This window comes from Anolis sagrei, chromosome 2 (assembly GCF_037176765.1).
Source record: "Anolis sagrei isolate rAnoSag1 chromosome 2, rAnoSag1.mat, whole genome shotgun sequence".
Taxonomy (NCBI): domain Eukaryota; kingdom Metazoa; phylum Chordata; class Lepidosauria; order Squamata; family Dactyloidae; genus Anolis; species Anolis sagrei.
Genome location: NC_090022.1, coordinates 42,614,722 through 42,634,876, shown reverse-complemented (window position 1 = coordinate 42,634,876; position 20,155 = coordinate 42,614,722). Strand labels below are relative to the sequence as shown.

The 20,155-nt window shown below is 42.1% G+C and overlaps 1 protein-coding gene across 5 annotated transcripts in view; it reads right to left on the bottom strand.

The window, feature by feature from the left end:
* CHL1 (cell adhesion molecule L1 like) overlaps nucleotides 1–19,778 on the bottom strand; it is a 296,469-nt gene extending 276,691 nt beyond the window's left edge. For 3 of the 5 annotated variants that reach the window (XM_060766329.2, XM_060766332.2, XM_060766331.2), the window contains exon 1: nucleotides 18,171–18,630. The gene's annotated coding sequence lies outside the window, so the exon portion shown is untranslated. Of the gene's footprint in view, nucleotides 1–18,170; nucleotides 18,631–18,722; nucleotides 18,890–19,616 lie in introns of those variants that run through there. The other 2 variants (XM_060766330.2, XM_067463473.1) reach the window with 2 other exon arrangements.
* Between the last annotated feature and the right edge of the window lie 377 nt (nucleotides 19,779–20,155).

The following is a 20,155-nucleotide window of genomic DNA, read 5'->3' as shown; positions in this document are numbered from 1 at the left end:
AACTATATCCCACAAAAATGTAGCAATGAATTGCACAAGCATGATAAACTATATAATTTTTACTTTACCAGATTGTAAAGCCAGATTTTGTTTTACCAAAACAGTTTTGAAATCCTATTGGTTGGCTTTTATCCCATCTTTTGTGTTATTATCGGCTTTGCTACAAAATTTGCTTCAGAATGTGAGATGTTTGACATTTCTCTGAGAAAAGGCAACACAAAAGATGAGTCATTCATGAAATCAGTTTCAGCCCTTGGGACTCCCCAGCTCCGGACCCAAGTTCTATGAACCTCAAGCTGTGCCAATCTGCCCTGTTATAATTTGGCCAATCATTAGACGGCATGCACAATGTTATGTTCCATTTACTCATAATGAAACACGATGTAACTCAACATGACCTAGCAGGACCTCACACTTCAAGACAGCATGAACGCACCATTTCAAAAAGCAGAGCGTGGATGAATCCCTCCAGTGGGATTATTCCTCCCACTGCTACTTGTCTTTCCATTAAGGTCTGACTTAAAAAGGACAAATATGCAATTATGATTTATTATAAAGCACTAGATATATTTGAATGGCTTCAAATTGTTCCAATTTTTTAAGTTAGCAATTATCAGTCTTTCCCCTTCACAAATAAATTCTATAATGAAATGAACTCTGACACGGCATCCCTTTGGGCAACTTGTTATCTCAGTTTCTGGAGAGGGGGGTCGCACAAGCAAAAACTGTTTCCTAATAAAAACAGAATTTCCTTGTCTGCTGCAAAAATACACCCGAAATTGCAGAATTACACTGGGTTGCTAAGCAACCAATAGTCCCAGTGTCACTCCTTGGTGATCAATTCAAGTCATTCATCAAGGTCCTGAACACCTTGGAAAGGAATCCCAATGCATTTTATTCCTTGGGAAACTACAGTGAACTTCCTGTAACATAATAACACATTTGCTCTCAGATTATAAACTTTGTAGATGCTCCTTTGATGAATGTGATATGTGAATTCATTATTCTTTAACACACTGCTAATGGGAAAAGAAATAATTAACTACATCAATGTAACACACAAGATAAACTGGAGTAATTAGTACTGTTTTGCAATAGTTCCTGTCCTTTCCCAGCAGGGAAATAAAAATAAAGGAAAATAAATGAAATGAGAGGAAGGGGAGAAAAGAGAAGAACAGAAAGAAAAGGAAAGGAGCTTTCCTGTTCTATCCTGTACTTATCATAATGCTTGATTCTATTTTAAAACTATGCTTTGTTGAGTTCCTCCTTTGCAGCCAATGATAGGTGATTCATTAAAAACAAGTGGCAAACAAGATGGCTGCAGTTCAGACCACACTAAATAAACATGAAATGCTTGCAAATAATCTTTTATTTATAGGGATACTTATCTCAGGGCTTTGTGGAATAAATAGCTTGGCTATTATGTTTTCACTCATTAAATTTAATTACAAACGTAGCACATGCTAAATGCCTGTAATAATTGCATTCCTTTGACTGACAGCTACTGTATTCAATACAAAAACTGCAATCAAAAGGCACACCGGTGAATGCACAGTATCCCAATTTTCTTATTTTAGCTCGTCATAAAGAATGCCACTATTCATTTCTTCCATAATTAATTCACTAAAGTTATAGTCACCAGTGACATAGATGCTGTCTTCTATTTATAAATGAAATTGCACAAAGCACAGTACAAATACAATGCTAACTTATCATTGATTTTTTTTTAAAATTTTCATCATCTATAGAATTAGAATTAGTCCAAGATATTTGTGGGAGTCCTTTCTTCATCACAAAATATTTTTAAAAATACATTCAGGACTGCAAGAAGCCCTGGGGCAAAGTTTCAATGGGCGCCTGACATCCCTAGTTCATCAAACACACTATGAACCCTTGCTGCTTTATACATAGAAATCTGGTTTCTCCACTAGGTGAAACAAAAATCCCTTAATAATTGGCTCTACATTTTAATAGAGACAAAGTGTTTTAGAGTGAACAGTATTCCTGAACCAAGTAAATGCAAAGTTCAGTGACAGCCTCTAGCAGAAGCAGCACTAATAGATGATATCTGACAAGTGGCCATTTGACAGCTTCCTCCAAGTCATATACCATGCAGAACAGATGTTCAGGTTCTCCAACAGGCATTCAAAAGCTGAGAAAGCCATTTGCCCCAAACCAATACAAGAGGGAGAGAGAGCCCATGCAACCTGGATGACTTGTTGAAAATATTACTTGCTTCACTGGTGAATTTAAATAAAGCTCCAGCACCCATCTCCAGCCCTATCAATAGGTAAGGTGATGTGTTGAGAAGAGTCCTGGATTAGCATAGCCTCCAGATCTCACAGTTGAAAGCTGTAAATAATATGGCCAGTTAATATAAGTGTGGACATTTCCTAGCTTGAGAAGATGGACACAGAAGCTAGAAGAGGATGCAGTGGTTTGCAGTGGTCTAAGCCAATTCAGAATAGCAAAGTTCTGCCTAGTCCACTCTTCTCCCTCATGCAGAGTTGAATGTGAAGATTGTGAACTACTAGTTTTCTGACTTCCTGGCTACAGTCTGTGTCTGCAGTAATCTTTGCACCTAGAAATACAAAGTCTGGCACTGCCTCCACGTTTTCTCCCTCTATTTGCCAGTTATCAACCAGCCTGGTTGCCATAATTTTGGTTTTTTATGTTTAACTGCAACCCAGCTTTTGCACTTTGTTCTTTCACCATGGTTAGAAGGCTCCTCAGCTCCTCCTCGCTTTTGGCCATCAAAGTGGTATCATCTGCATATGTAAGGTTGTTAATGTTTTTTCCAGCAATTTTAACTCCAGCCTTGGATTCGTCAAGCCTCACACATTGCATGATGTGTTCTGCATAAAAGTTGAATTAAATTGTGTATTTAATTGGGCATATCTCCCCCTATCACTGTTTCCTTTTGCTTTCCTTCTTTCTTGGGCTACTTCCAGTGTCTCAGCAGACAACTATCTTGCCTTCTTGGTTTTCTTTTTCTTTGGGACCTACTTTGTTGCCACCTCCTGAACAATATTGCAGATTTCTGTCCGTTGTTCTTCTGGTACCCTATTTATTAAATCTAGTTCCTTAAACTATTCTTCACCTCCGCTGTATATTCACTAGGAATGTTAATAATATCATATCTAACTGGTCTGTGTGTTTTCCCTAATCTCTTTAGTCTGATTCTAAATTGTGCAATAAGAAGTTCATGATCTGAACTACAGTCAGCCCCAGGTCTTGTTTTCACTGACTGGAGGGATGTCCACCACCTTTGGCTGCAAAGTATGTAGTCAATCTGATTTCGGTGTCTTGTGAAGTCCATGAATAAAGCCGTCTTTTAGGTTGATGGAAGAGAGTGAGGTTTCCTGGCAAAATTCTATCAGCCTACATCCCGCTTCATTTTGTTATCCCAGACCATGCTTGCCAGTGATCCCAGTTGTCATTTGACTACCCAACTAAGCATTCCAGTCTCCTGTAATGAAAATAATGTCTCTTTTTGGTGTATTATCCAGTAGGTGCTGCAGATCCTGATTTGTTGTTGTTCATTCATTCAGTCGTTTCCGACGCTTTGTGACCTCATGGACCAGCCCACGCCAGAGCTCCTTGTTGGCCGTCACCAACTCCTTCAGCTCCTTCAAGGTCAATCCTGTCATTTCAAGGATGCCATCCATCCATCTTGCCCTTGGTCGGCCCCTTTTCCTTTTTCCTTCCATTTTCCCCAGCATCTTTGTCTTCTCTAAACTTTCCTTTCTTCTCATGATGTGCAGATCCTGATAGAACTGATCTACTTCTGCTTCTTCAGCAGCTGTGGTTGGGGTATATATTTGGATCACTATGATGTTAAATGGCTTACCTTAAACTCAAATTGAGATAATTATGTCATTTTTTAATTGTATCAAAGCACTGCTATGAAGCATTTGGCATTAACTTCTAAGAGTACTGCTATCGCTTTGCAGAAGTGACCAATAGCACTCATAGAGGCTTTCCAGGAGAGTCCCAAAAAAGGAAATATATATTAGTAAGGATATTCCATGGCTTTTCTAAATTAAAAAAGTAAAGAAAATGTTTAAAGATCCAAAGTAGAACCATCACAATTTAAATGTTATTTTAAGTTCAAAACTTAGAAATAACAATAGTTTCAAAGTGTGAAACTATTAAATTTCAAAGCATTAGGGCTGTGCACAGATCCAATCAGAAGAAGAAAGCCTCTCATGTGCTAACTAGCTCCAGCTCTACACTTGTTTTTGGACTCAATTCCAGTCTTTTCCTTTGGCAATTTCATTTAATTTTCTTAGTTTACTATCTTTCATTCCTTCTCTTTTTTACTACTTTGCTAGGAAAGAGAGGGTGGGTGTGCATTTGGCGGGACTGTGAAAGGGAGTTTTGTTTGTTTAAATATTGGGGTGGTTTACTGAAGGGAGGGGATAGCCTGTCTCCTTTGAGTTCCCATGGGGGAAATTCAATTTCTCCCCAATCCTATTGTCTTGTTTCTCTCTGTATTTAGCCCTGCACCTTCCTCCTCCCCCCCAATTTTTTTACAACCCCCCCCCCTCTTCTCATTTAACTCTTTGATTGACACTTATTTATTTCCCTTCCCTACTCTATCTTCAGGCTCATGTTTTTGGAAAAAAATGCATTCATAATCTTTTTGAAAAGAAAAATGGTGTCATATCCTTTTGGCAAACGTGAATCTCTATGAACATCTGGAGACCACCTTTGGAAAACCACTAGTCAAGGAAAGGCATGACCTTGTTAGAAAAGGTGATGTTCACAAGCATTCATGTAATGGCACACTAATAAATCAGCTATTAAACTGATAAACCATGTCTTTGAAACTGACAGGGATAAAGACATGTAACTGCACAAAACCATATACTTGGCTATCAGAGCCTTAAAATGTTTCTTTGAAGTTGTAGTTGCCAAAAACATATATTCTCCCTTGAAACTTCTTAGTTTAAAATATGCACTCAGAGAAAAAAAAACCCAAAGTCTTCTTTAAAAGCAAACAAGTAACATATCCTGTTTACTCACAAACATCTTGTATTAGTTTGGTATTCAGGCACATTTATAAACAGGATGCAGTTTATCTGTGTTGAGAACACAGGGCATCAGTCTTAATCAATAGTCCAAAGTCTTTAAGTATACATCTTATAAAAAGCCCAAACTATGTAACTGTACTCATTGCTTCTCAAAGCAAACATATAGTAAGCTATACCTGCATTAGTCCAAATGCAAACTGCTTCCACTGAAGTCCAAAAGCATATTGAATCCCAATCAATTCCTCATATGGGATACCTTTTTGGATTTTTAAGGAGATTTTCTTTTTAGAAAGTTTAAGAATTTCCTAAAGATCAGTAGATGACCCAAACATTCTGAAATTTGGGGGACCTGCACTGGTAAATGTGTCATCCAAGTGTAGCCATTTTCATCCTGATAGCCCTAAAAATGACAGAAAGCAGAGCCTCAGAATTTCCCCCATTACCGCCAATGGGCTGGATCTTCCCAGAGCGAAAACAGATCTTCTGGCTTGCCAGATCAAAAAATGACATTTTGCCCTCTCAAATTCGGGCAGCTCACAAAAAATGGATTGGAGCCAGCTGAAAACCGGAAACAGAAAATGACATGGGGTTTACCTAAATTGCACACCCCTACAAAGCAGTAGGGGCCATATTGCTTTTAACGCTCCCTGCTCCCTACTGCTGGCTAATGCCATCTTCCGTTGCCTTCAGTATATGTCTCTTTGCCAAAACTGAATTTTTTGTTCAACTGTGAGAAATGACTGAAGATGTGAAATGTTGTAAAAAAAAACTCAAGAGAGAAAAATTCCTAATTTTTTTTCAGAATCCCCCCTCCCCCCCCAAAAAAAAACAAAACAACAACATTGAAACATGAAATGAATAAAATGCTTAAGACAATGTGTTCTCATATTTATTGCCTCTAAATAATTTCTAAAGACCATGCAGGACTTTTGTCTAGCTTTTTGTATATTTTGATATGTATTTTATGGAAATGTATTTTAATATGTGTATTCTACTGAGCGTTCTTAAATGGTTATATGTTTTGATTATGTGTTTTATGATTTATGTTTTGATTATGTGTTTATGCAGATCACTGCAATTCCTGGTCCTGATTTTCTCTTCTCAGTTCACTTTATGAAAATGTGTACTATATTTGCTTAACACTATGAAGCACAAGTGGAGAAAAATAGGTTTCCTCTACAGGAGAAGGCATAATTAATTCATCTTGGAAACCACAAGTTCACCTAAGCTTCCACAGCAAGTTGTTCTTCCATCTTGCTTTTTTCAGGTCCAATTAACTGAAATAGGAGTTATGTCATATAAAGCACCCCTATTTAACCTTGTTTTCTGTGCTTTCTGATTGGTCACTGGGTATTGGTGGTGGTGGCTGATGCTGAAACAAGATGATTGTCTATTCCAATAGGCTCCAGGACTTCACTTGTTGTACTACTTATTCAAGATCTAATTATCTTCCTGACACATGGAGTGCCTTTATAACAATCTGGAGTGTATGAAAACACAATGGAGCAAGTGCTTGTTCAGCTTGACTGCCTACATTTGGGATGAAAAAATCATCAGCTGAGCAGAGATGAGAAACTCTCTCTGGAGATGGGTAACTATCTGGGAAAGCCTTCAACCCTTATCTCACTCCTGATGTAGTCATAAGGATCATGATGCATAGGCTATCCTTGGGTACAAATTTATTTTGTCCCATCATACACATACAGTTTCGAAGCAACTGCCCTATTTAGATGATGTTTCTTATTCAAAATATTTGATGTGCTTTATCTTTAATTTCTCACTGTGATCCTGTGAGAGAGAGAGGGAGAGGGGGAGAGGGAGGGAGGGAGAGAGAGGGGGGGGGGGATATCCTGAAGACCATTGTTTCAGTTTACAGCAGAAAGTGAGTTCTGGATCTGGGGACTTCCTACCTTCTCTCTTTGCAATTCAGGTGTGTTTGACAGGAGATGCATCAACTTAAATAAGCTGTTACTTGAACACTGTATTAGATCTCCGGAAATGCCATGGGAAGCAAAAACTGTGGTTGCTATGCAACCACTTAAGTACTTCTTTCCCACCCCACAGAAACAATTTGAGACTTCTGAACTTTCAGCAGATAATGGGAAGTATGAATGATTCTTGCTCACTGTTTTCAAATTTATTTCTCCTGCCTCAATTGGAGATCCGTAGAGAAGATACACCTGCTCCAGATTGGACTTTACAAGTAAATATGAAAGCAAGCCATGCGATTCATATATTTCTCTTGGCCCTGCAAATGCAATGTCTGCTGCCACAACAATCTGAAAATGAAGTGTGGAATCAGCTGCAGGTTATCCTCTTAAATGGAGGATGGGAAAAATGAGAGCAAGGACTAACGTATTAAAATGTCGTTCACATTTTAATACATGTTAGTCCTTGTTCTCATCATTTGCATTTATAGAGCAAATGTTGCAAATTATTGCAAAGGCATTACTGTATACTAGGTATCATAGTATTCAAGGTGTCTGTGGGTAGTTATAGGTAAAGAAATGAAGAGGATCAAAACTACAATAACACTTCCAATATGCCAAGAAGGGAAAGAAACAAGGCATTCTTCAGCTGGCATTTCATTTCTTCCTATTCTGCTTTCTGCTATTGATTTTCCTATATGTAAAAACAAATGTACCCATGTGTTGAATTCTATACATACAATGCTATGCTTCCTATTTTCTTTTTGGGACTGGGACTGGGATCACTATGTGTATGTGTCGTGGGGAATACATTTATGAATGGAAGCTGTGTTGAGAAAAGGTTTAATACCAACATACAGTGATATGGTCCAGATCAGAACATTATTACTTGAAATTTTAAATGTAAGTAGTAACTGTAGCTACATATTAAAATAACATTGTGGTTTAGCCCTACAAATGTTCATAAACCACTCCTTTGCTTCTGTGCTGTTTTCATTTTTCTGCCACATCTTGTTTAATATCCACATACATTTCTGAAAGATTTCACCAGTATCTGTGGAATTATCAAATTGTTCACATGCACATTTTTCCTTCTCCCAAAATAAAACCATCTTTCTCTATCCTTCAGTGTACCGTAGTCTGTGTGTCTAACCATCAATCCTGGAAAGAATGAACAGTGTATCTATGTAAGATACATAGACTGTGAAAGGCAATGATGAAACTCATAAGGTTTCACTCTAACTCTGTTAGAGTGAATTCAAAATCCTTCCTGTGGAGGTTACTGTAGCACATCTTGCCATGTGCTCTACAAAATCAGGGCCCTCACTAACACTCTTTTTTTTCAACCATCTTTCTTAGAATTTCTAATGTTAATTTTGGCACATGTCAACTGGAATTTGTTGGGAGTTGCAGTCACTTTTAAATGCATTTTTCTTATTTCTGAGTAGGTCAGAATCCAAGTAGTTGGGAGTGTTAGGAAGAAAGAAAGAAAGAAAGAAAGATCTACTTCTACAGCTTTATGCAGGGGTCCTCAAACTTTTTAAAGAGAGGGACAGGTCACAGTCCCTCAAACTGTTGGAGGGCTAGATTATGTTTTTTTAAAAAACATGAATGAATTCCTATGCACACTGTACATATCTTATTTGTAGTGCAAACAAAAACTTTAAAATAATACAATAATTAAAATGAAGAACAATTTTAACAAATATAAACTTATTAGTATTTCAATGGGAAGCATGGGCCTGCTTTTGGCTGATGAGATAGGATTGCTGTTGTTGTTGTGTGCTTTCAAATTGTTTCAGATTTAGGTTAACCCTGAGTGAGGGCCGGGTAAATGACCTTGGAGGGCTGTATCCGGCCCACAGGCCTTAGTTTGAGGACCCCTGGCCTTATCAGACAGGACAGAATAAGATTCCTAGGATTTTTCTGCCCTAGTTCATCCATGGAGCCCCATGCCACCCATCATATGACACAGGGCAACTTCCAGTGGAGCCTCATTGGGGAACCGGTGCAGCAGCGTGGTAGGAGGTTGCCGCTGCCAGCACGAAAGCAGTCCTGTGTGCTGTACAATGATACTTTACCCTGTGAGATAGAGACGTGTCAGCTACCAGCAGGGGCACTGGGATTGCCCCACTGCCTCCCTAATACACCATGGAGGCTGGTGAATTGCAACACTAGTAAGGCTGCATGTGATGATGTCCTTAGCTAAAAGCTTTGTAAATATTGTATTGTCGAAGGCTTTCATGGCTGGAATCACTAGGTTCTTGTGGGTTTTTTCGGGCTATAGAGCCATGTTCTAGAGGCATTTCTCCTGACGTTTCGCCTGCATCTATGGCAAGCATCCTCAGAGGTGTGAGGTCTGTTGGAAGTAGGAAAACTACTTCCTACTTCCTACTTCCAACGGACCTCACACCTCTGAGGATGCTTGCCATAGATGCAGGCGAAACGTCAGGAGAAATGCCTCTAGAACATGGCTCTATAGCCCGAAAAAACCCACAAGAACCTATTTGTAAATATTGTTCAACAAGTTTCAACTTATTTGCTTCTTCCTCTCCCTTAAATCCAGACATGACTTTACCTGCAGGACAAATAGAAAATGGTTTCTAAGGGTAAAATGCATGTCAGATCCCAGAATTTGAATAGAATTTTTTATTTATCTCATAGGTGTCAAAAACATCAGAAACGTGATACACAATAAAATAAATACTTTACATGGTGCCAAATCAAGTAACGATCAACATAGCTTTGATGCCAATTTACCAGAGAAGCTTAGTTTTCAATACGTCCCAGGGCACTTCCACACAGCTCTCTATCCCAGAATATCAAGGCAGAAAATCCCACAATATCTGCTTTGAACTGGGTTATCTGAGTCCACACTGCCATATATCCCAGTTCAAAGCAGATAATGTGGTATTTGTCTGCCTTGATGTTCTGGGATATAGGGCTGTGTGGAAGGGTCCCCAGTAAGCAATATCGACAGTTTACAACTCTCATACAAACTGATATGAGTCTTATCAAGAAACTGGATGAAGATTCCCCAACCTAGTAAATATATGCCATCTTTATTTGGTTTATAGGAAGACAGAATCTAATCCATTTGTTTGTCAGGAAAAGGTGTATTGTGCCAGCCCCAGGTAGGCAGGTGATGGCAATTTATCTTGGCAAGACGGTAAACTAGAAATCAGAGGTACAAAATGGGAAGTGATTTCCCTCTCTGCTAGCACAGGAAAGGTCAATTTCTATAGGTTCAGAAAAAAGAAGGTTGTTCTGCAGTGGAGAAGGGTTCTTTGGGGCTGGTCCTTAAAAGTATATTGTAGAACTCTAAATATTATAAAACTGCAGTATCCATCATAGCCAATGATGAAAGATGAGGGAAAATAAAATCCAAACACAGTGATGACTCTCTGCCTCATGGTGTGGTGGAAGTTCCTTCTTTGAAAGCTTTCAAACAGAGGCTGGATGGCTAATTGTCTGTGGTACTTTGATTGTGCTTTTTTCTACATGTCTGGGGGTTGGACTAGATGGCACATGTGGTCTTTCTCAACTCTATTATTCTATGATTCTATGAAATCCACATTAAGGACAATCCAAAAACATATTCAAGAAAGATTTTTGAGCGGAGGGTGGGGTGAGAATCGTGCTAATATTTAAAATAAAATTTACCTGGGAGTTGTCCTCTGGAGAACACATGGCTTTTCAGGACCTATGTTCCTCAGTTCTGCACAATTCTGGATCAGGGTACCCACTTCCATTGTTCCTCCCTCCCTTTCCCTCCTCAGGCAGTTTATGCATCTGATGATCTGAATTCAGGGTGTCTCACCTAGTGGTGATGTCGCAAGAATTGTGGTAAGATGGGCAACTTTCGAGTTCTCTGCAGGCCTAAAAGGAAGAGTTAACTTCTGTGGCTTAGCTCTCTCTCTCTCTCTCTCTCTCTCTCTTTCTCTTTCTCTCTCTATTGCCTCTTATAGCTTTCTGATTTTTATTTACCTATGTTGGCTCAGATTAGATGTTACTAATATTTACAATTTGGTACTCTTCTTATCTAACCTTATTTGGCTCCTATCACAACCATATGATTTTGATAAAATCCCTATGCTCTTGCTTTCTGATTAGTGGAGAACAGTGAAATTGATGGTGGCTTGATGATAATAGCAATGATTACATCCTATCAACAACTTCTATTTTCCCACCTGCTGTTCTGTATATATCCCTTCTCCAACCTCCTCTGCTTTTTAGTTCAAAAGGGTGGGAATGATGTAGCTCTTCTGATATTGTTGAGTTGCAACTGCTAAGATTTATCACCATTGTGTATGAAGTTTCGAGCTGCTGGGGCTTGCAGTTTATGACAATCAGGAAGGCCACAAAATTTCCACTCTAACCTAGCTAATACTGTTGGTATAGTTCAGAATAAAATGCTCATACTTTACTTGTGTACCTTTACTTATTATAATAAATTAAGTATTTGATAGGGATGGAAAACTTATGGTTTTTTTTTGTTTTGTTTTGTTTTTTTGCAGTATTGAGAAACCCTGGTGAGAACACTGTGCTGTAAGAATCTTGTTGACTCTCTGGAATTGGATTTTTCCCTCCTGGATTCCAAGTATAGTAATACCTTGACTTAAGCAAATTTTCTCATTGAAACTCTATTAATCCATTCCAGAGCTCCAAAAGCTCCCCCAATTTTTGGTTACATGTTTTTAAATAAGAAAATGTACTTTATAAATGACAAATAATGTATCAATGCATGTTCACATGGAACAATAAAAAATAAAGATCAACTTTAAAATGGTAGAAGCACGAAGTCATGGTAAGAAAACTCAAAGTGAAGCGCCAAAAGCATCATTTTCTTCATACTGTACTCATTCCAGCCTCCTTCCATCTCTTGCTCTCTCTCTCTTCATGAAGCCAAACATACCAGAAATAAGAACCACACAAAATCAACTAATGCAAAGTTCCTCAAAGCTGACAAGAGCAAAGTGGATAGCTATTCCACAAAGTGGACAAGAGCATGAGGCATGGAGGCTGCTCCCATGAAGCTCTAAAGTCCTGTACTCTCACACTAGCACTCCCTGTGGCACTAGTTCTTAACTCAAAATGCTGCTCTTATGTCACAGCAAAATCCAGGCTGGGCAGCAGCTATTAACTAAAAATGCTCTTTTAATTAAAATGTGCTTAAGTAGAGGTTCCACTGCACATCAAATAAATGGGTGGGACTTTGCCTTATCATGTCACTAAGTTTACCTTACAGTGCCACTCTTCTTTTTCTTTCTACATATCATAGCTGAATAGAAGTAAAGTGTCTCCACACATGATTTTTGGACTTTAGAAGACTTCCCTGTATCTCAGGATCTGATCTCAAATTATCTGCTTATCTCAAATTATCTGGCAGTGGAGACTCATATAATTCAGTTCAAAGCAGATAATCTAGGATCAGATCCTGCAATATGTGGCAGTATAGATCTAGCCTAAATTTCAAAATCACACAGGGAGCTTCCTTATTTTCAAACAGTTACTCTCTATATAACATAAAGGATGGGGTTAGTGTGTCCCCATCCTCACATAATTAGTCTAAACAGAAACTTAGGTTGGATCTACACTGCCCTATATCCCAGGATCTGATTCCAGATTATTTTCTTATCCCAGATTATCTTGCAATGTAGACTCAGGCCCCATCCACACTGCCATATAAAATACATATTATTTGCTTTGAACTGGATTATATGACAGACTCATATAATCCAGTACAGAGCGGATAAATCTGGGATCAGATCCTAGGATATAGGACAGTATAGATCCAGCCTTAATCTGCCCAGAGAACATGTTTTATTGGAAGGCATTATAGGTAAATTAAAAATGTGTGACAGCACTGTAAATGAGATCACAAAGGCCTTGAAAACCATATACATGCACTTGCATGTCCATGTGAGTGTGTATGTGTGCATGTTGAACTTCTCAAAGTTTGTTCAAAGTATATACTGCATTATATATTTATTTCATTTATATTCTGCCTTTCTCCCAGCAAAGATTCAAATGGCTTAAAACCATTTAAAATGAGATACAACTAACATTAACACAAAACTTTTAAAAAATCAAAAGAAAATTCTTTTTTAAAAGCCAAATTAAGCATTGCTTTAAAACATATTAAAAACACAGTGAAATTCTTCATAAGATGCTATGCATTTGTGTGTGTTTGTACAGATATATAGCACCTAAATACTATAAAGGCACCAGATCCTGTCTGATTTTAGAAACTGCAAATGAAACTTAGACAAGATGCTATTGGCTATAATTCAGAGCAAGGAACTTGCAACTTACTTCTGGATATTCCTTGCCTAAGAAAACCATATGAAATTCATGAGTTTGCCATAAGTTGACAGGTTACTTGAAGACTAACAAACACAGTTGCAAAACACGTGACCATTTAACATGATTTGTAAAACTCATTTTGGACTACAGCTTATTACCACCACTACCACCACCATACTTTCATTGTCAATGGCCATGCTTTTCCAAGCTCTGATGTAAGTAGTATCTGGCTTTGATTTCTAGGAGCTGTAGAAAATTGTGGAATTCCAACTCTCACCAAGCCCAGTCAGTGTAGTCAAATGTAAGGAATCAAGAGAATTAAAGTCCAGTTTCCAATACCCCTGAATTGCTATATTGCAGACAATTACTTTCACATTCAAAATTTACTTATAGAATCACTAAACTCATAAGTGGTGGAGGCTCCTTCTTTGGAGGTTTTTAAACAGAGGCTAGATGGCCATCTGTCAGGGGTTTTTTTAATGCAATATTCCTGCTTCTTGGCAGGGGATTGGACTGGATGGCCCATGAGGTCTCCTCCAACTCTATGATTCTATGATTCTATAAGGACACATACAAAAACTATACCAAAGAAATATTAATACAATACATATAAAACAAATGTGGTTGTAGTCTTCCCCAGACATATGTATTTATGAGACCTTTAAATGTTTAGATCCTTGCACACTGGCCCAGACCCCTTTCATCTTCAATCTTAGCATTCTTGCACTGAGCATAGATACTTCACGATCAGAGTCTTCACGATCAGAGTCCCTTCAGGCTCTTCAATTTCAGAATTTACTTCTCAGAGTGACAGGCTGGGGGACACTATGGGGTGAGGCTGAAGCAGGCAGGGGATTGGACTGGCATGCACAAAGAAGCAGCATCTATGTTCCCCCCCCCCACCCTCCCTTTCGTACTTTTGGAACCACATGTGTTTGAGAGAATGCCTCTATAAAGCTTCATTTCACTTTATAAACATCTTTGACTCTTCAAGGGGATAAAACTTTTGATCTATGCATTGATTAAGTGTTGTCTTTAGAATTCACTCATTTTACCTTTACCAAGCGTAGTCAATGTCCACATTTGCTAGGGTTATGAGCACAGGACTCTCATGAACCATGCTCATGAACCATGAACAGGATCATGTTCTTGTTACATCTCATAGAGATTACTGCAACACACTCTATGTATGGTGGTCTTTGAAGATATCTTGGTAGGTTCAATTGGTCCAATGGGCGTCAGCCAGATTCCTAACTGGAGCAGTATACAGAGAGCGTACTAATCCTCTGTTACGTCAGCTCCACTGACTGCCAGTTTGCTGCTGAGCCCAATTCAACATGCTGATCTTGGCCTATAAAGCCCTAAATGGTTCTGGTCCAACTTAAATGTCCGAATGCATATCCTCCTATGAGCCAACAAGAGCTTTAAGCTCAACCGGGGAGGCCATGCTCTCAGTCCCACCCTCTTCACGAGCCTTATTGGTGGGGATGAAAGACAGGGCCTTCTCAGTGGTGTTCCCCCGGCTGTGGAACTCCCTCCCCTGTGACACTGGGCAGTCCCCATCTCTTCTAGTTTTCAGAAAAAAAGTTAAACACCTGGTTCTGTATACAAGCATTTGAAAAATAAGTTACCACAGATTTTGATACAGTCTGAATAAGGATTATGAGCAAGGTTTATGGATTAATGGAATCATGTACTTTATATGTTTTAATCTGTTACTATTCTATGTGTTTTATTTGCTTAACTTTTAAAATTATTTTTAGTCAATGGGTTATGTTTTATGATGGCGTTTTAAGTGGGTTGGACTGGATGGCCATGAGGTCTCTTCCAACTCTATAATTCTATGATTCTATGACATTGAATCTTGTCGGAGTTGTAAGCCACCTTGAGTCCCCCTACTGATGTGAGAAAGCCAGGGTATAAATAAAGCAAATGAATGAATGAATAAATAAATAAATGTGGAAAACTGTAAATAAAGTGCCTTAGTTTTTCTTTGAGATAACACCTCTGTAGGAACTTCCAGATCTTCTAGCATGACTCAATGACCAACTTCCACTGGAAGCTGGGTAGATAATTGCATTGAAGGATGGAGAGATTCCTAGAGAGGTGTTCTCTCTAGTAATCTCTACGCCCTCCAGCATGACTAGAGGAAGTTGACTATACAATCAAAATAGAAGACCTGGAGATTTCTAGAGGGACCATTTTAATCCAATCTATAGATAATCAAAATTGCAAAAGTTAAACCGGCAGATGTAGAGGAATGATTGTAAAGTCATTATTAAAGATTCCTTGGTCTGTTTCTATTTTGGATGAGTTAGGTCCAAATGGGAAGAGGGACTTGCATTCTCCTCTAAATAAATGAGAGTTAAGCTAGATAGCTACGTTACGTTTCACATGGATTTCCATGGATTTATCTAGGAAATATTCAGACCATCAAAGTGTTATGATATTTTGACCATTTTATGTCAAGGAAAACCAAATCTTTGGAGTTTAAGGTGTCTTACAAAAAGAACTGACATCAGTCAAACTCATTTTCAGTTGTTCTCAAATATTATGGAAGGAGGCCTAAAGTATGTGAAGGTGCAAGGTTGATTCTTGTCTTTGTCCCTCCCCCTTGCTGAGATAATGCCCACTCCAGTTCTTTTTTCCCTGTCAGATTTCAGTAACTTCTATAAGAAATAAAACAGGAGGAGAGAAGTAGCTTGGCAGGAGAGGCTGAACACAATGGTCAAAGGCTGTGTCCCATGCTAAAGGAATTTACTATGGCTCGCCTTTTGGCACAGGGGACACAACATTTTTACATCCAGGTTGCTCTTGTTGCAAAACGTAAATGTTTAAACAAGTGGACATTTCTTGAGAAAAATCATACAATAGCTTGCACACATATTTACAAAACCTGCCATTCAGTCCCACTACAAAACAAAATCAATCTCTGCCCAAGCAAATGAGTCCTGAGGAACTAGGTCTGCTGAGCCAAAGCCAAACTGAGCTGCAACCATCCTCGATTTCTCCATCACAGACTTGCACTTGTAGACAACAGGAGGAAATACAAAGAGCTTTCTGTCCATCTCAGCAATGTAGAAAGGTCTCATCTTTTCAAAGCCCTGTATCCACTCAATCCAGACAATTACACAGTAATTCATTCTCTACAATACTCCTGAGGCCATGTAACTGACTGATAGAAAAAAGGACCCCAGACCTCTTCCTGGGTTTTAAAACAGGAGACAGAAGGGGAAATCTACCAAAATTGGAAATACCCACCCACTCCCCCCAACTCTGGTGAGCAGAATCAAAAAGCATTTCCATCTCTCTCTTGGAGCATTTCTTTATCCCTGAGAAAGAAAGAGAGGCAGAGAGGCAGAGAAAGAGAGAGGGGGGGAGGGGGGAGGGAAAGAGAGAGGGAAAAAGAGAGGGGGGAGGGAGAGGGGGAGACAGAGAGGGAGGGAATGAAAGGGGGAAAGAGAGAGGGAGGGAGACAGAGAAAAAAGGAGGAGAGAAGGAGGGAGATAGGGAGGGAAGGAGACAGAGAGGGAGCAAAGAAAGGGGAAAGAGAGGGAGGGAGGGAAAGGTAGAGAGAGATAGAGAGAGGGAAAAGGAGAGGGAGGAAGGGAGAGATAGAGAGGGAGGGGATGAAGGGGAAAGAGAGAGGGAGGGAAAGGGAGAGAGAGAAAGAGGGAAAGTGAGAGGGAGAGGGAGAGAGAGGGAGGGAAAGAAAGGGGGAAAGAGAGAGAGAGGGAGACAGAGAGAGGGAGGGAATGAAAGGGGAAAAGGAGAGGGAGGGAAAGGGAGAGAGAGGGGGGGAAAGGAGAGGGGGACGTTGAGATAGAGAGGGAGGGAATGAAGGGAGGAAAGAGAGCGGGAGGGAGGGAGAGAAGGGAGGAGAGAGGGGGGACAGAAGGGGGAAAGAAGAGGGAAAGAGAGAGGGAGGGAGGGAAAGGGAGAGAGAGAGAAATAGAGAGGGAGGGGGAAGGGAGAGAGGGAGAGAAGGGGGAAAGAGAGAGGGAGACAGGGGGAGGAAAGAAGGGGGAAAGAGAGAGGGAGGGGGGGAAAGGGAGAGAGAGAAAAATAGAGAGGGAGGGGGAAATGGAAAGAGGGAGAGGAGCAGCCATGGAGTTGGAGGGAATGAAAAGGGTAAAGAGAGAAGGAGGGAGGCAGAGAGGAAAGGAGGAGAGAGGGAGGGAGAGAGCAAAAGAGGAGGGAGAGGGAATAGACATGAGGAAAGGGAAAGAAGGAGGCGGGGAGGAAGAGATACAGGGAGGAAAACGAAAGGGGAAAGAGAGAGGGAGAGAGGCAGAGGAGAGAGGGAGGGAGGCAGAGAAAGGGGAGGGAGAGGGAAGGGACATGAGGAGAGGGAGAGAAAGAAAGGGGGAAGGCGGGAGGGAGAGAGAAATTCCCCAGCAAAATTCCCTTGCAAGGCTGAGAGCACACAATACGCGAGTTCCCTCATTACTTTGGAGAGGCCAGCCAAACACTTGGTCATTTGTAGCTGGCTCCGACTCGCACAGTGTGAAAGAATCACTGGCCAAGAGGAAGGGGGGGGGGGGGAGAGAGAGAGAGAGAGAGAGAGAGAGAGAGAGAAGAGAGGCTCTGGGAAGAAGAGGGGAGTGGCGGCGGTTTCAATCCAGAGCGGCAGGTGATCCACAGGGGAGTCTCGCCTTCTGCCATATACATACACCTCTCTTTTCCCCTCACACCCCAATTTCGGGGGCGAGAGATCTGTCAGTCCTTCCTTCCCTCTCTGGAAGCCCCCACCCCCCTGGGTCCCATTCGAGCCACCCCTCATCTGTCACTGATGCCATCATGGCCAACCAAGGTGCTACGGGTTTCCCCTCCAGGTGAGGAAGCCAGAGGGAGTCTCCCTGCTCCCTCCCTGCCTCCCTCCCTGGACCTGGCCTCTTACCTCTGGGTCTCCAGGGAGGGGGCTGTTGCCGGGAGCGCTTGGGGGCCGGAGGTGTGTGCGCACGCCGTGGCTCTGCTGCCTGCCTGCCTGCCTGCCCGCGGGGAGTGGAGGCGAGAGGAGGCTCTGCCCGTGGAAGAGGCAGGACTTTGGCGAGTGGCAGCCGGAGGGAGACCCGTCCCACCTCCCCAAACGGAGGAGAAGAGGAGGAGGAGGAAGGAAGGAAGGAAGAAAGAGGAGGGTGAAAGGGAGGAGGAGGAGGAGGAGTAAGGAAGGAGAAGAAGAAGGGTCCCTTCGTGACTGGCATCAATATCTCCTTCGGCGGAGCTTCGAGGGAGCCATGGCAACGAGCCCCCGAACCTCCCCAATCTCTCTCCAGCTCCGCGCACACAGATTTACACACATTGACACACGCACGTTGCCGCTGAAGCGCGTTTGCCCCACCACAGCCACGCCGAGAGGGGAGGATTCCTCCTGGAAAACACGCGTGGGCAAGGAACGGGTCTCCCCCGCCGGTTTCAATGGGCGGAGAAAGGGGGCTGCTCCGTTGCTCACCTGCGCCTTGCCACACCGTGTCTCTTCCAGATGAGACCTGATCAAAGCAGGGCTACAGGGGGACGAGGACTTCCCTTGATCTCGATACGTTTTGGGGGAGATGTGGACTGGACCGCTTCCCCATCCAACACACCCGCCGCCCACAGAGTCAAGCCACATGGGTTCGTTTCCGATAGTAACAGGCAGCAGGGAAGGAGCGGAAGGGCCTCTTCTCGCTCCCACTTCGACATCCAATAAAAGAGGGACTACAATGCTCTGAAAGGGGAAAGAGGGCTGTGGGGAAACCCACGCAGAAGGGGAGACAGGTGGGGACTGGGGGACTCCCCCCCCCCTCGAGGCATGCCAACGGAATGCGCGTTCCCTTAAGACGCAAAGAGAGGGAAGACCCCCTTCTCACAGGAAGACATGAGCACCTGAACCGCGGGAGAGAAGCAGTCCGAAAGGAATCTTTCCCACCCAGGCATTCTTGAATGAAAACCCCACATTATCTACTTTGAACTGGGATATATGGCAGTGTGGACTCAGATAACCCAGGGCCCTTCCACACAGCCCTATATCCCAGAAGATCAAGGCAGAAAATCCCACAATATCTGCTTTGAACTGGGTTATCTGAGTCCATACTCAGATAAGGTGGGATTTTCTGCCTTGAGATTCTGGTATCTGGGACTGTGCAGAAGGGCCCTCGGGCATTGGTTCCTTCTCGCAGACCCATGCAGGTGTGCTGCCCACCCCGATGACTCCAAGGGGGAGAGTGGGTGCCCGGCTTCTTCCCCTGCGTGCCCAGGCTGGGACCCACGGACTCGCACCGGCCCCTTCCGCGCCTCTCCCTTTGCCACGCGGAGCCACCCGGCGTTACCAAGAGCAACGGGAAGCTCCTCGGGGAGCGCGCCCTACCGTATGCCACGCTCCGCCAGGTCTTCTCTTCCCAAAGCTGCTGCTGCTTGGCACAGGGATGGCCACGCAGAGGTGGGCCGTGGGCACCGAGTACCCAGGCTTTTCCCTTGGCCACAGCTGCTTTCCTTCCACGCGCAAGGCAAGCGCACACACCCCTTCTGCTCCCCCCCCTACCTCCCCTCCTCAGGCGCTGGTGATGGGAGTGCCTTCCTGCCAGCTGCCTTCGCCTCCCTCCTCCTTTGCCTTCTGCTGCCCAAAGGCATGGAGCTGCTGCAAAAAGTCCAGTCCTGGCATGCTATTTTATAGAGTACACCTCACCTCCATGCCCTGAACGCTCAGGTATCTCATATTATTATGATGTGCCTGCTGCCACTCCCTTTCCAGCGGAATGTGCTTGGAAAACAGGCGGAGGTGCCAACTGAAAACCTGGGTGGTTGGGAGAGGACTCTGGCCTCTTCTACAGTGCCTTATCAAAGCAGATAATCCACATTCTCTGCTTTGAACTGGATTATCTTAGTCTACACCGCAGTTAATAATAT